Raw genomic sequence first — 14,340 nt, 5'->3', positions numbered from 1 at the left:
GACTGTCCCTCCCCCGCACCAGACATCATCTTTGATACTGAGAATGGCCAGGCTGAGCAACTAGCTACAACTCAGGCCTTGGAAGAAAGAAAAGAGTCATTTAGCAGGTCACAGGAATCTGACCTGACCTTCCAGGCTCAGATGCACTCAGGAGAAACTCACCTAGCGCAAGCAGATAGAGTTCTGCCCCGCCCCCCCAGAGGAGTGACTATCTTCACTGGGTTAACAGAACCAGAGGATGCCCCTACCTACAGCAGCCTAGACAATCAATTGAAATTCAGTAAACATACACCTTCAGAATGGATCTAGGCTGGGTTCTGGGAGTGTCTCAGGAGCTAGCCCCTCATAGCATCTCCAAACTAGAGAAAACCACCATCTTTCTCTTTCGTGATACTCAAAGCAGATCTCCCTCCCACTGAACTAGCCTGAAGGAGGATCACAAAATCCTAGATAAAGCAGAGCATTTTATTGACTGCTTAAACAAACTGATGTAAGAAATCAACCAAGCCACAGGAAAAACAAACACCACAAGCAGACCAGACACTCCATGAAGAGACTGGTTACAGACAAAGGGGAGACACAGGATCTTCTCATTCCTCACCCCTCGCCCCCCAAAAAATTAAAGAACTCTTTTTGGTACCATTTTTTAAATTTTTTAAATTGTTTTCTATTAATCTTTTTTTTTCTTCTTCTCCTAATCTTTATTTTAGGTGTGTGTGTGTGTGTGTGTGTGTGTGTGTGTGTGTGTGTGTGTGTGTTGTGTGTGTATGCTTTTTGAAAAAATCGCTATTGACCTTTGGTCCTTTTTAATTTTTTGTATTTTTTTGTCTTTCTTTTTTTTGCGTGACTTAATTGCTGTTTTGCCTCATCCCCAGATAAATACCCATCATCGTTTATTAGAACTTATCCCTTATTGTGTATATAATTAATCCAGAAATGTATTACTTAATTCACAAACTTTTAGGCTTAACATTTTTTTGGTCTTTTTATTCCCCCAGGGCTGAGCACCGAACCCAGGGCCTTGCACACGCTGGGCAGTTGCCCTTCCTCTGGGCTAAAACCCCAGAAACAGGCTTAACATTTTAATAGAAGTATTATATCTTTATAACATATAATTTTCAAGTAAATACTTTTAAGAATTTTTATTTTTTAGTTTTTCATGTCTTCTTTCTATCATCCCACTCTTGTCATCCTATCCTTTTCTTCTCTCAATATCACTTTTTAAAGTCACATAATTTTTAAGTGTTTCACTTTTTAAATTTAAATTTTTCTTCTTCCATTTTTCATTTTCTTCTTTTTAATTTCTCTCCTGTCATTCTGTCCAAACCCTTTCCCTCTCTGAGATTAGGACTTGGTTAAATTTACTTTAACCTCTCCACATACTTCTAATCCTATTTTACCCCACATTTCTCCCTAAACATAATTTTTTCTGATTTGAAAAATTCGTCTTTGCTGTTCTTAGCCCATTAATGCATAGTTGTTTGATGTTGAATAGATTGTATCTGTTGAACTAGGTTGTATCTACAGCCATTTTGACTGTGCAGCTACAAGACTTTGGTTGATGCTTGCCTTAAAATAGTGTTTTAGAAAAAAATTGGTGTCACTTTCATATCAAGTGTGCAGAACAAGCCGGAAAACAGGACAAAAATGGCAAGTGTGGGTATATCAACTCTCATTCATGATAATCCAGTGACAGAACAGTTAATGAATAATCTAGAGGAGACGTCCTACAAAGAACTAAAATCACTACAGGTAAACGTGGTGAATGAAAAGACTGAAAGCTTGCAAAGGACTCAGTTTGAACGTGATAGGGAGAGAGAGGAAGCAAAGCAAACAACAGGAATCTCGTGACTGTGAGGAAACTACTCAAAGATTGATACAGTAATTGAGTGAACAGGTTGAGAACAAAGAGAAATAAAGGAATTGCGTGAGCAGGCTGAGAACAGTCAAAGAGAAAGAAAGGAATTGTGTGAGCAGGAAGAGAACAGACGAAGAGAGACACAGGAATTGCGTGAGCAGGCTGAGAGAAGTCAAAGAGAACTACAGGAATTCCATGAACGTGAGGAAGCTAATCAAAGAGTAGCAAAGGGATTGTAACAGTAGTATGAGAATAGACAAAGATCAATAGTGGCATTCATGGAAACCAAAAACAGACATCTGAAAGAATTCAGAGAGACCACAAAGGGAATGCTGAATGGAGCCCGACAGCAGGAATGGGAATCCAAGTAAACCATAACCAATCAACTAAGTGATTTGAGAACACCAAATTAAGGAAGTAAAGAAGTTCACACAGGATCTAAAACAAAGCTCCAACAAAGAATCTGAAGCCTACAAAGCTGACCAATTAAAAGGAAAAGAAATAAAAAACCAAGTAGGAAGGTTAACAGTAGGATAGATAAATGGGGGAAGATGGAGGAGGAGAAGCTGGAATCTGAACAAGCTCTCACATAGAAAGCAGTTTTAGAGTTCCAGTGAACAGTCCTAAGCCAGAGAATCACACCAAGTGTGCCATCACAGGACAGAGAGTTAGACAAGAGAGGGGAAGCCAAGGAAACACATCAGCTGCCGCTGCGGCGGCAGGGTCGCGGCGGCGACCACCGCTGCGGGGTCATACCTGAGACACAGAGAGTCGGGGACGAAGTAGCCAGACGCAGCTGACGAGCGGATTCTACTCAACACCAACAAGAACCGACAAGGAGCGGACATCTTCATCCTGCTTTTTGCAGACCAGAGACGATCCAGGATCCAAGACTCGCCATGAGTACAAGCTCGACGTCCTCACTCCTTTTCAGGGAGCAGAGGAGGGAAGGCCACCCCTCCCCACCCAGCACCGGTGATCTCCATCTTGGATACCGACAAAGCTCGGAGGAGCTGCTAGCTCCAGCTCAGGCCTTGGAATAAAACGAGTCATTTAGCAGGTCACAAGAACTTTACGGAGAAGTGACCTGCCAGACGCAGCTCCATCCAGGGAAAAGTCACCTAGCTCAGGCGCCAGCCATTGGAGTGCCTTGCCTCACAGGGTAACCAGACCAAAGGCTGCCCCTCCCTCTAGCAGCCACCACAATCAATTGAAAAACAGAAACCCTGAGAATGGCTCCAGGCTGGGTGCTGTGAGCTTTATCACAAAATAGCCCCAGGGAAAAGCTACTGTTTGCTGAAAGGCCTCAACTCTACCCAGAACCTAGCCTCATCACCACATCCCCCTTTTGTGATTCTCAAAGCAGATCACCCTGCCAGAAAACTAACCTGGGAGGGGGATCTCAAAATCTTGGGTAAAGCAGAGCATTTTTCTGCCTCTTCCAACCAACCGACATAAGAAACCAATCAAGCCACAGGACCTCAAGCTGACCAGAGCCTCCAACAAGAGACTGGTTACAGACAAAAGGGAGATACAGGATTCTTCCCACTCCTCCCCCCCCCAAAAAAAAAAATCAAAAGACTTTTTTTTTTCTTTTTTTCTTTTTTTCTTTTTTTTCTTCTTCTTCTTTTCTTTTTTTTTGCTTGTTTTTTGTTTTTTGTTACCATATATATATATAAATTTTTCCCTTCTAAAACTTTTATTAATCTTTAATTTTTGCCTCTTCTGAAAAAATAATTGTTTTCCAGTAACTTTTTTTTTTCTCATCTTGTAATTTTTATTTTAGGAATATGTGAATGAGCGTTTTCCTTTCTTTTCTTGTCTTCTTTCTCTTTTTCTTTCTTTCTTAATTATCTTTTTGGTTTTTGTCTAGCTCTAATGAACTTCTGATCTTTTCTTCTCCCTTTCCCATCCTTAAAGTTTTTCACATCTCCTCTATGTTCCTCCCCTTCTCTGAACATATTCACATCCCTCTCTAAATAGACGGTCTTTTAACCTCTATAATAACATTAATTTTTACTTTTCTATTTTTTTCTGGTCTCTCTTCATTCCCCTTTCCGTCTCTTCTTTGACTCTCTCTCTCTACTTGCATCCTACACAACCCATTTCCTGCATTGTGATTAGGACATAGTTAACTCTCCCTGTGCCTCCCCACACCAATCTATTCCAATTTTTTACCCACATCTCTCCCTAATCCTAATAATTTCTGGTTTTCCAAATTCTTTTCTGCGCTTAGAAGTCCTTTAACATATAGTTGTTTGATGTTGAATAGATGTATCTGTTGAACTAGATTGTATCTGTAGACTATTGACTGTACAAACGCAAACTTTGGTTGATGGTTGCCTTAAGATAGTGTTCTAGCACAAAACTGGTGCAATCTTCATCTCAAATGGGCCGAGTAAGCCGGAAAAACACAAGAAAAATGGCAAATTCGGGTATCTCAATTCCCAATCTTGATAATCAGGGATTAGAACAGATAAAGAATAATCCAGAGGAGAGTTCCCAAAGAGCTCTACAAACACTAATAGCAAACATGAAAAATGAGAAGTTTGACAATGTACAAAGGACTCTGTATGAGCGTGACAGGGAGAGAGAGGAGGCATCCCAGAAGTTTATACAGGAATATCATAAGTGTGAGTAAGCTACTCAAAACTGATACAGGATTTGCGTGAACAACTTGAGAATACTCAAAAAGAAAGGGAGGAATGGCGTGAGCAGGCAGAGAACACTCAAAGAGAACTGCAGGAATCCCACCAACGGGAAGAAAGAGAACTGCAGGAATCCCACAGACGAGAGGAAGCTAATCAAAGAGTAATTCAGGAATTGAGAGACCAGGTAGAGAATACACAAAGATCACTAAAGGCATTCATGGAATCCATTAACAAAGAGCTGAAGGAAGTCAGGGAGACCACAAAGGGAATGCTGAATGGAACCCAACAGAAGGAATGGGAGTCCAAAGAAACCATAACCAATCAACTAAGTGATTTGAGAACAAACAGTGAACACCAAATTAAGGAAGTAAAGAAATTCATAAATGACCTAAAACAGAGCTTCAACAAAGAATTTGAAGCCATCAAAGCTGACCAATTAGAAGGAAAAGAGATAAAAAACAAAGTAGAGAGTCTTGACAGCAGGTTAGACCATGCAGAAGATCGAATCTCAGGGATTGAAGACAGCCTAGATATTATAGAGAAAGAGCATACAACCATCCAAGACAAGTCCAAGAAATATGATAGGTCTATCCAACACCTGGAAGAGACCATCAGAAGGCCCAATCTAAGGATAATGGTTGTAGAGGAGCACCTAGAAAGAGAAGTTAATGGTCTAAGAAATTTGTTTAACAGGATCCTAGCAGAGAACTTCCCAAACATACAAAAAGATAGGCCTATTCAGATACAAGACGCTTTTAGAACCCCAAATAGACCAGACCAGAATAGGACATCCCACCGTCACATTATACTCCACACAGGATCAACCCAGAACAAGGAAAAGATCCTTAAAGCTGTCAAGGAGAAAAGGGTAATCACCTATAAAGGGAAACCAATTAGAATTACCTCAGATTTCTCAGCAGAGACAATCAAAGCAAGAAGAGCCTGGAATGATGTATGCCATGCCCTAAAAACAAACAATTATCAACCAAGAATACTGTACCAGCTAAACTCTCCTTCATAACTGAAGGCCAAATAAAAACCTTCCATAGCAAAGAAAAATTCAAACAATACATCTCCAACAAACCAGCCCTACAAAAGATTCTTAAAGATGTCCTACACATAGAAAACCAACAAGACCGCAACAAAGGCCAAGAAACTGCACCCAAATTGAGAATCCAAGAACCTTAGGAAGAACCCAGTTTTCGCAGCCCCCAAGAAGGTGCATAACATGGCAGGAACTCCCAAATACCTCTCAGTCCTATCTCTTAACGTTAACGGACTGAACTCTCCAATTAAGTGACATAGACTGTCTAGTTGGATTAAAAAACAAGACCCTTCTATCTGCTGCCTGCAGGAGTCACGTCTTGCCCATAAAAACAAACACATTTTCAATGTTAAAGGCTGGAACAAAATCTACCAAGCAAACGGCCCTCATAAACAGGCGGGAGTTGCAATCCTAATATCAGATAAAATAGACTTCAAATTAAAATTCGTGAGAAGAGATAAAGAAGGTCGCTACATACTAATTAAAGGATCTCTCCTTCAGGAGGATATTACAATTCTAAATATCTATTCGCCAAACAATGGAATAACCAAATTTATCAAAGAAACACTACTTTCCCTCAAATCCCATATAGATCCAAAGACATTAATTGTTGGGGATTTTAACACACCACTCTCCCCACTAGATAGATCCACTCGGCAAAAACTCACCAAAAAAACCGCAGATCTAAACAGCTGCATAGATCAACTAGACTTAACAGACATTTACCGAACATTTCACCCAGCAGCATCAGAATACTCGTTCTTCTCAGCAGCACATGGAACATTTTCTAAAATAGACCACATTTTAGGCCGCAAAGCAAACTTGTCTAAATTCAGAAACATTGAAGTTATACCTTGCATTCTCTCTGACCACAAGGGAATAAAATTAGAACTCAACACCAAAAGCCACCAAAGAAAGTCCGGTATCACATGGAGGCTGAACAACACACTGCTGAAACATGAGTGGGTCATGGAAGAGATTAGAAAGGAAATTCAAATGTTCATGCTATTCAACAAAAATGAACACACAAATTACCGGCTCCTCTGGGACAAAGCAAAGGCAGTACTCAGAGGCAAGTTTATAGCTCTGAGATCATACATCAACAAATTGGAGAGAACTGAAAGTAACAATTTAATGCCACATCTAAACCTCCTTGAAAAAGAGCAGCAAGATAAACCCCAATCCAGTAGACGCAAAGAAATAATCAAAATTAAATCAGAATTAAATGAATTAGTATCCAAAAAACTATAGAAAGAATCAAGAAAACAGAGAGTTGGTTCTTCAAAAAACTTAACAAAATTGATAGACCCTTAGCAAACCTTATCAGAAAAAGGAGAGAACACACCCAAATTAATAAACTCAGAGATGAGAATGGATACATCACCACGGAAACAACCAAGATTCAGAACATTATAAGGGAATACTTCTCAAAACATTATGCTAATAAGTTTGAGAACTTCACAGAAATGGACCTTTTCCTAGCAAATATTGACATGCCAAAACTAAACCAAGATGAGTTAAACCAGCTTAACAGGCCCATATCAAGTATTGAAATAGAAACAGCAATAAGAGACCTCCCAGCTAAGAAAAGTTCAGGACCAGATGATTTTACAACGGAATTTTACAAGGCCTTCAAAGCAGAGCTCACACCAATACTCCTCCAACTCTTCAATGAAATTGAAAGAGAAAGCTCACTACCGAACACATTCTATGAAGCCATCATAACCCTCATCCCAAAACCAGGCAGGGACTCATCAAAGAAAGAGAACTATACACCCATTTCTTTGATGAACATTGATGCAAAACTTCTCAACAAAATTTTGGCCAATCGACTTAAACAATTCATCCAAAAAATCATACACCATGATCAAACAGGATTCATTTCAGTGATGCAAAGCTGGTTCAATATACACTAATCAATTAATATTATTCATCACATCAATAGGAGCAAGAATAAGAACCACATGGTTATCTCAATACATGCAGAAAAAGCATTTGACAAGATCCAACACCCCTTTATGATGAAGGTTCTGGAAAAATTAGGAATCCATGGATCATTCCTCAATACAATAAAGGATGTATATGACAAACCTACAGCCAACATTATACTCAATGGTGAAAAACTAAAGCCATTTCCTCTTAACTCAGGAACAAGACAAGGATGCCCACTCTCTCCACTTCTCTTCAATCTAGTATAAGAATGTCTAGCTACAGCAATAAGACAAGATGCAGACATAAAGGGAAAGAAGAAATAAAACTCTCCCTCTTTGCAGATGACATGATCTTGTATTTATAGAATCCCATAGAATCCACTCCCAAATTACTCAAGCTGATTCAAAACTTTGGCAAAGTAGCAGGTTATAAAATTAACCCCCAAAAATCAATGGCTTTTCTATATGCCAACAATGAGAAAAGTGTGGCTGAAATTAGGAAAGCAACTCCATTTGTAAAAGCCCCACAAAAAATAAAATACCTAGGAATTAACTTATCCAATGAAGTGAAGGACTTCTATGATGAAAACTTTAAAATCCTGAAAAAGAAATCAACACAGAACTTAAGAAATGGCAAAACCTCCCATGCTCCTGGATTGGCAAGATTAACATCGTGAAAATGGCAATACTTCCCAAGGCTATCTACAAATTCAACGCGATACCTATCAAAATTCCACCCTCCTTCTTCAAGGAAATATAAGAGGCAATCCAAAAATTCATATGGAACAATAAAAGACCCCAAATAGCAAAAACGCTCCTCAATGGAAAGAACACTGCTGGAGGAATATCAATACCAAATTTCAAACTCTACTATAAAGCCATAGTAATCAAAACAGCTTGGTATTGGCATAAGAAGAGACCTCAGGACCAATGGAATAGAATTGAAAACCCAGAAATGAACCTACAGACCTATATCCATCTAATCTTCGATAAGCAAGCTAAAACAATAGAATGGAAGAAAGACAGCCTCTTCAATAAATGGTGCTGGCAAAATTGGTTAACTACATGTAGAAAACTAAAGCTACATCCTTATATATCACCCTGCACCAGAATCAACTCCAAATGCATGAAAGACCTTGAACTCAAAGCAGACACTCTGAAAACATTACAGGATGGAATAGGAGAAACCCTAGGTCTCCTTGGCTCAGGCCGAAATTTTCAGACTAGAGACCCGGAAGCACAACAAATCAAAGAAAGGTTGGACAAATGGGATTGCATAAGGTTGCAGAGCTTCTGCAGGGCAAATGACATAGCTAGCAAGATCAATAGAAAGCCCATCGATTGGGAGAAGATCTTTACTAGCCATACAACGGACAAGGGTCTCATATCTAAAAGATACTTGGAACTCAAAAAATTAAACCACCCAACAACAAATCCTCAAAGAAACAACAGCCCAATAAATAAGTGGGCGAAAGACTTAAAGAGAAGCTTCTCTGAAGAAGAAAGAAGGATGGCCAATAGACACATGAAGAAATGTTCAACATCCCTAGCCATAAAAGAAATGCAAATCAAAACAACATTGAGATATCACCTCACTCCAGTTAGAACAGCAAAAATCAAGAACTCTAACAACAACAGATGCTGGAGGGGATGTGGACAGAAAGGAACCTTACTTCATTGTTGGTGGGAATGTAAACTTGTTCAACCACTTTGGAAAGCAGTATGGAGGTTCCTCAAAAGACTTCACATAGATCTCCCCTATGATCCAGCAATCCCACTTTTGGGCATTTACCCAAATGTTTACAAACAAGACCACACTAAAGGTACCAGCACAACTATGTTTATTGCAGCATTATTTACCATAGCTAAGATATGGAACCAATCCAGATGCCCCTCAGTAGATGAATGGATCAAGAAAATGTGGTATATATACACAATGGAATCCTATGCCTCCATCAGAAAGAATGACATTGCCCCATTTGTTAGGAAATGGAAAGGCTTGGAAAAAATTATATTAAGTGAAGTAAGCCAGGCCCAAAGAAGCATAGGTCCCATGGTTTCCCTTATTTGCAATATCTAGTATAGGTATGAGTCAAGCGGAAAAGGTCAGATAATGTGATGTTAGGAAAATGAACCTTTAAATATGTATTTTAATGTTTTCGTTTCTTTCATGCATGTGTTTCTAACGCTTTTATAATATTATTTCTTTGTTGCTTTGTATGTCCCTCCCCCACAGTGTAACCCCCGCTTTCACTATATTTGATGTCAGTATAACATGTGGAGGAGATGGGGACAAACAAGTCGTTTAAGGATTCAGGTGGACCTGTTGCAACAATGAGAAGTACAAAATGTCATGTCAAAACCAACTTTACAATGTCGGTGTGGGGGGCGGGACGGGGGTATAATTGAGTGGGGAGAGGGGGGAGGCTGGGAAGGGAGGTGAAGGTTAAACAAAGGAGGAGGCTGCAATGCTTGGTAAGAAATGTATGCATTATCCTGCCCATGTAATTGTAGCCCCTCTGTACAGTATGTTCTCAAATAAATAAAATAAAATTTTAAAAAAAACAATGTAGAGAATGGGGGGTGGTGAAGGGGGTAGAAGGAGAAGGATTGGGATTGGGGGGGAGAAGGGAGCCTGGGAAGGGATGTGAAGGTAAATCAAAGGAGGAGGCTGTAATGCTTGGTAAGAAATGTATGCATTATCCTACCCATGTAATTGTAACCCCTCTGTACAGTATGTTCAGAAATAAAATAAAATAAAATTTAAAACAAATAAAAAAATAAAAAAAGAATGTAGAGAATCAAAAAAATAAAAACAGTAGGTTAGATAATGCAGTAGATCGAATCTCAGGGATTAAAGAGAGCCTAGGTATTAAAAAGAACATACAACTATCCAAGACAAATGGAAGAAACATGATAGATCTATTCAACATTTGGAATAGACAACCAGAAGGCCTACTCTGAGGACAATTGGTGTAGAGGAACACCTAGAGACAGAAGTTAATTGTCTAGGAAATTTGTTTAACAGGATCCAAGCAGAGAACTTCCCAAACATACAAAAAGATAGGCCTATTCAGATACAAGATGCTTGTAGAACTCCAAATAGACCACACCAGAACAGCACTTCCCATTGTCACATTATAATCCACTCAGGATCAATTAAGACCAAGTATAAGTTCCTAAAAGATGTCAAGGAGAAAAGATCAATCACGTATAAAGGAAAACCAATTAGAATCGTCTCATATTTTTCAGCAGAGATAATTAAAGTAAGAAGAGCCTGGAAGGCTGTATGTCATGCCCTGAAGACCAACAATTTTCAACCAAGAATACTATACCCAGCTAAACTCTCCTTCATAACCGAAGGTCAAATAAAAACCTTCCATAGCAAAGAAAAAATGAAAAATATATCTCTACCAAACCAGCCCTACAAAAAATGCTTAAAGATGACCTACACATATAAAACCAACAAGACCACAATAATGGCTAAGAAACCACACCCAAACTGAGAATCCAAAACCATAGGAAGAACCAAGTTTCCACAGCCCCCACAGAGGTGGATAGCATGGCAGGAGCTACCAAACACCTCTCAGTCCTAGCTCTCAACATTAATGGACTTAAAGCTCCAATTTAGCGAAACAGTCTGTCTAGTTGGATTAAAAAGCAAGATAATTCTACCTCTTGCCTTTAGGAGTCACACCTTGCCCATAAAAACAAACACATTTTGGTAATGAAAGGCTAGAATAAAATCTACCAAGCAAACAGCTGCCATAAACAGGAAGGAGTTGCAATAATAATATCAGATAAAATATGCTTCAAATTAAAATTCGTGTAAAGAGTTAAAGAAGGTGGCTACATACGACTTATGGGTTCTCTACTTCAGGAGGATATTAAAATTCTAAATATGGAATCGCCAAACAATGGAGCACACAAATTTATCCAAGAAACACTATTTTCCCTCAGATCTCACATAGATCCAAAGACATTAATTGTTGAGAATTTTAACACACTGCTATCCCCACTATATAGATCAAATCGGCAAAAAAATCAACAGAGAAACCACAGATCTAAACAACTGCATAGATCAACTAGATTTAACAGACATCAGAATACAGGTTTTACTCTGCAGCACATGGAACATTTTCCAAAAGAAATCACATTTTAGGTCACAAAACAAACTTGTCCAAATTCAGAAACACTGAAGTTACACCTTACATTTTGTCAGACCAAAAGGGAATAAAATTAGAACTCAACACCAAAAGCCAACAAAAAAGTCTTGTAACAAATGGAGGTTGAACAACACACTGTTGAATAAACAGGGGGTCATGGAAGAGATTAGAAAGGAAATTCAAATGTCCATGATATTCAACAAAAATGAACACACAAATTACCAGCTCCTCTGGGACACAGCAAAGGCAGTACTCAGAGGCAAGTTTATAGCTCTGAGTTCCTACACCAACAAATTAGAGATATCTGAAACCAACCATTTAATGAGACATCTGAACCACATTGACAAAGAGCAGCAAGATAAACTCCAATTCAATAGATAGAAAGAAATAATTAACATTAAATCAGAGTTAAAAGAATTAGAATAAACAAAAAACAGAAAGAATCAACAAAACAAAGAGTTGGTTCTTTGAAAAAATTAACAAAATTGACAGACCCTTAGCAAATCTTATCAGAAAATGAAGGAACACACCCAAATAAATAAAGTCAGAGATGAGAATGGAAACATCACCACGGAAACAACCAAGATTCTGAACATTTTAAGGGAATATTTTCAAACCTTTATGCTAATAAGTTTGAAACTTGGCAGAAATGGAACTTTTGCTAGCAATTATCAACATGCAAATACTAAAACAAGATGGGTTAAAACATCTTAAGGGGCCCATATCAAGCGTTGAAATAGACACAGCAATAAGAGACCTCCCATCTAAGAAAATCCCAGGACCAGATGGATTTTTACAGCAGAATTGTACAAGACCTTCAAAACAGAGCTCACACCAATACTCCTCTAATTCTTCAATGAAATTGAAAGAGAAAGTTCACTACCAAACTCATTCCATGAAGCCACCATAACCTTCATCCCAAAACCAAGCAGGGAATCATCAAAGAAAGAGAACTATAGACCCATTTCTTTGATGAACATTGATACAAAATTTTCAACAATTTTTGGCCAATCGAATTCAACACTTCATCCAAAAAATCATACACCACTATCATACAGGATTCATTTCAGGGATGCAAACCTGGTTCAATGTACACAAATCAATTAATATAATTTATCATATCAACAAGAGCAAGGATTAAAACCACATGGTTATCTCAACAGCTGCAGAAAAAGCATTGGACCCGATCCAAAACCCCTTTATGATAAGGGTTCTGGAAAAATTAGGTATCTATGGAACATTCCTCAATACAATAAAAGCTGTATATGGAAAACCTACAGCCAGCATTATAATTAATGGTGAAAAACTACAGCCATTTCCTCTTAACACAGGAATGAGACAAGGATGTCCACTCTCAACTTCTCTTCAATTTAGTATTAGAATACCTAGCTACAGAAATAAGACAATATGCCAACATAAAAGGGATGCAAATAGGGAAAGAAGAAGTAAAATACTCCCTCTTTGCAGATGACATAATCTTGTACTTAAGGAATCCCACGGACTCCACTCCCAAATTACTCAAGCGAATTCAAAACGTGGGCAAAATAGAAGGGTATAAAATTAACCCTCAAAAATCAATGGCTTTTCTATATGCCAACAATTAGAAAAGCGTGGCTCAAATCAAGAAAGGTTTTCCATTTGTAATAGCCCCACAAAAATAAAATACCTAGGAATTAACTTAACCAAAGAAGTAAAGGACTTCTATGATGAAAACTTTAAAACTCTGAAAAAGGAAATCAAAATAGAACTTAGAAAGTGGCAAAACCTCCCATGCTCCTCGATAGGAAGGACGAACATTGTGAAATGGCAATATTTCCCAAGGCTATCTACAAGTTCAATGCCATACCTATCAATATTCCTACCGCCTTCTTCAAGGAAATAGAAGAGGCAATCCAAAAATTCATATGGAACAACAAAAGACCCCCAATTGCAAAAAGCGATCCTTAACAGAAAGAACGGTGTTGGAGGAATATCAATACCAAATTTCAAACTCTACTACAAAGCCATAGTAATTTAAACACTTTTGTACTGGCACAAGAAAAGACTTCAGGAACAATGGACTAGAATTGAAAACCCAGAAATGAACCTACAGACCCATAATCATCTAATATTCGATAAAGGTCTAAAAAGATAAAATTGAGGAAAGACAGGCTGATCAGAAAATGGTACTAGCAAAATTGGTTAATCACTTGTTGAAAATTAAGGCTAGATCCTTATATATCACGCTGTACCAGAATCAACTCCAAATGAATCAAAGACCTCGGAGTCAAAGCAAATATTCTTTAAACATTACCTAGAAAGCCTAGGTCTCCTTGACAAAGGCTGAAATTTTCTGAAAAGAAACCCAGAAGCAAAACAAATGAAAGAAAGTTTGGACAAATGGGATTGCATGCAATTGCAGAGCTTCTGCATGGCAAAGGACATAGCTAGCAAGATCAATAGAAAGCCCACGGAATCGGAGATGATCTTCACTAGCCATACAACCGACAAGGGTTTCATATCTAAAACAGACCTGGAAATCAAAAAATTAAATCCCCAACACAAATACTCAAAGAAAATACTGCCCAATAAATAAGTGGGCTAAAGACATAAAGAGAAACTTCTCTGAAGAGGAAAGGAGGATGACCAATAAACGCATGCAGAAATGCTCAATGTCCCTAGCCATAAAAGAAATGCAAATCAATCAACA

This window comes from Dipodomys merriami, unplaced genomic scaffold (genome assembly GCF_024711535.1).
Source record: "Dipodomys merriami isolate MVZ:Mamm:240054 unplaced genomic scaffold, mDipMer1.0.p SCAF_208, whole genome shotgun sequence".
In the NCBI taxonomy this organism is placed as follows: Eukaryota; Metazoa; Chordata; class Mammalia; order Rodentia; family Heteromyidae; genus Dipodomys; species Dipodomys merriami.
The sequence above is the reverse complement of the archived record's forward strand: the minus strand, read 5'-3'. Positions refer to the sequence as shown.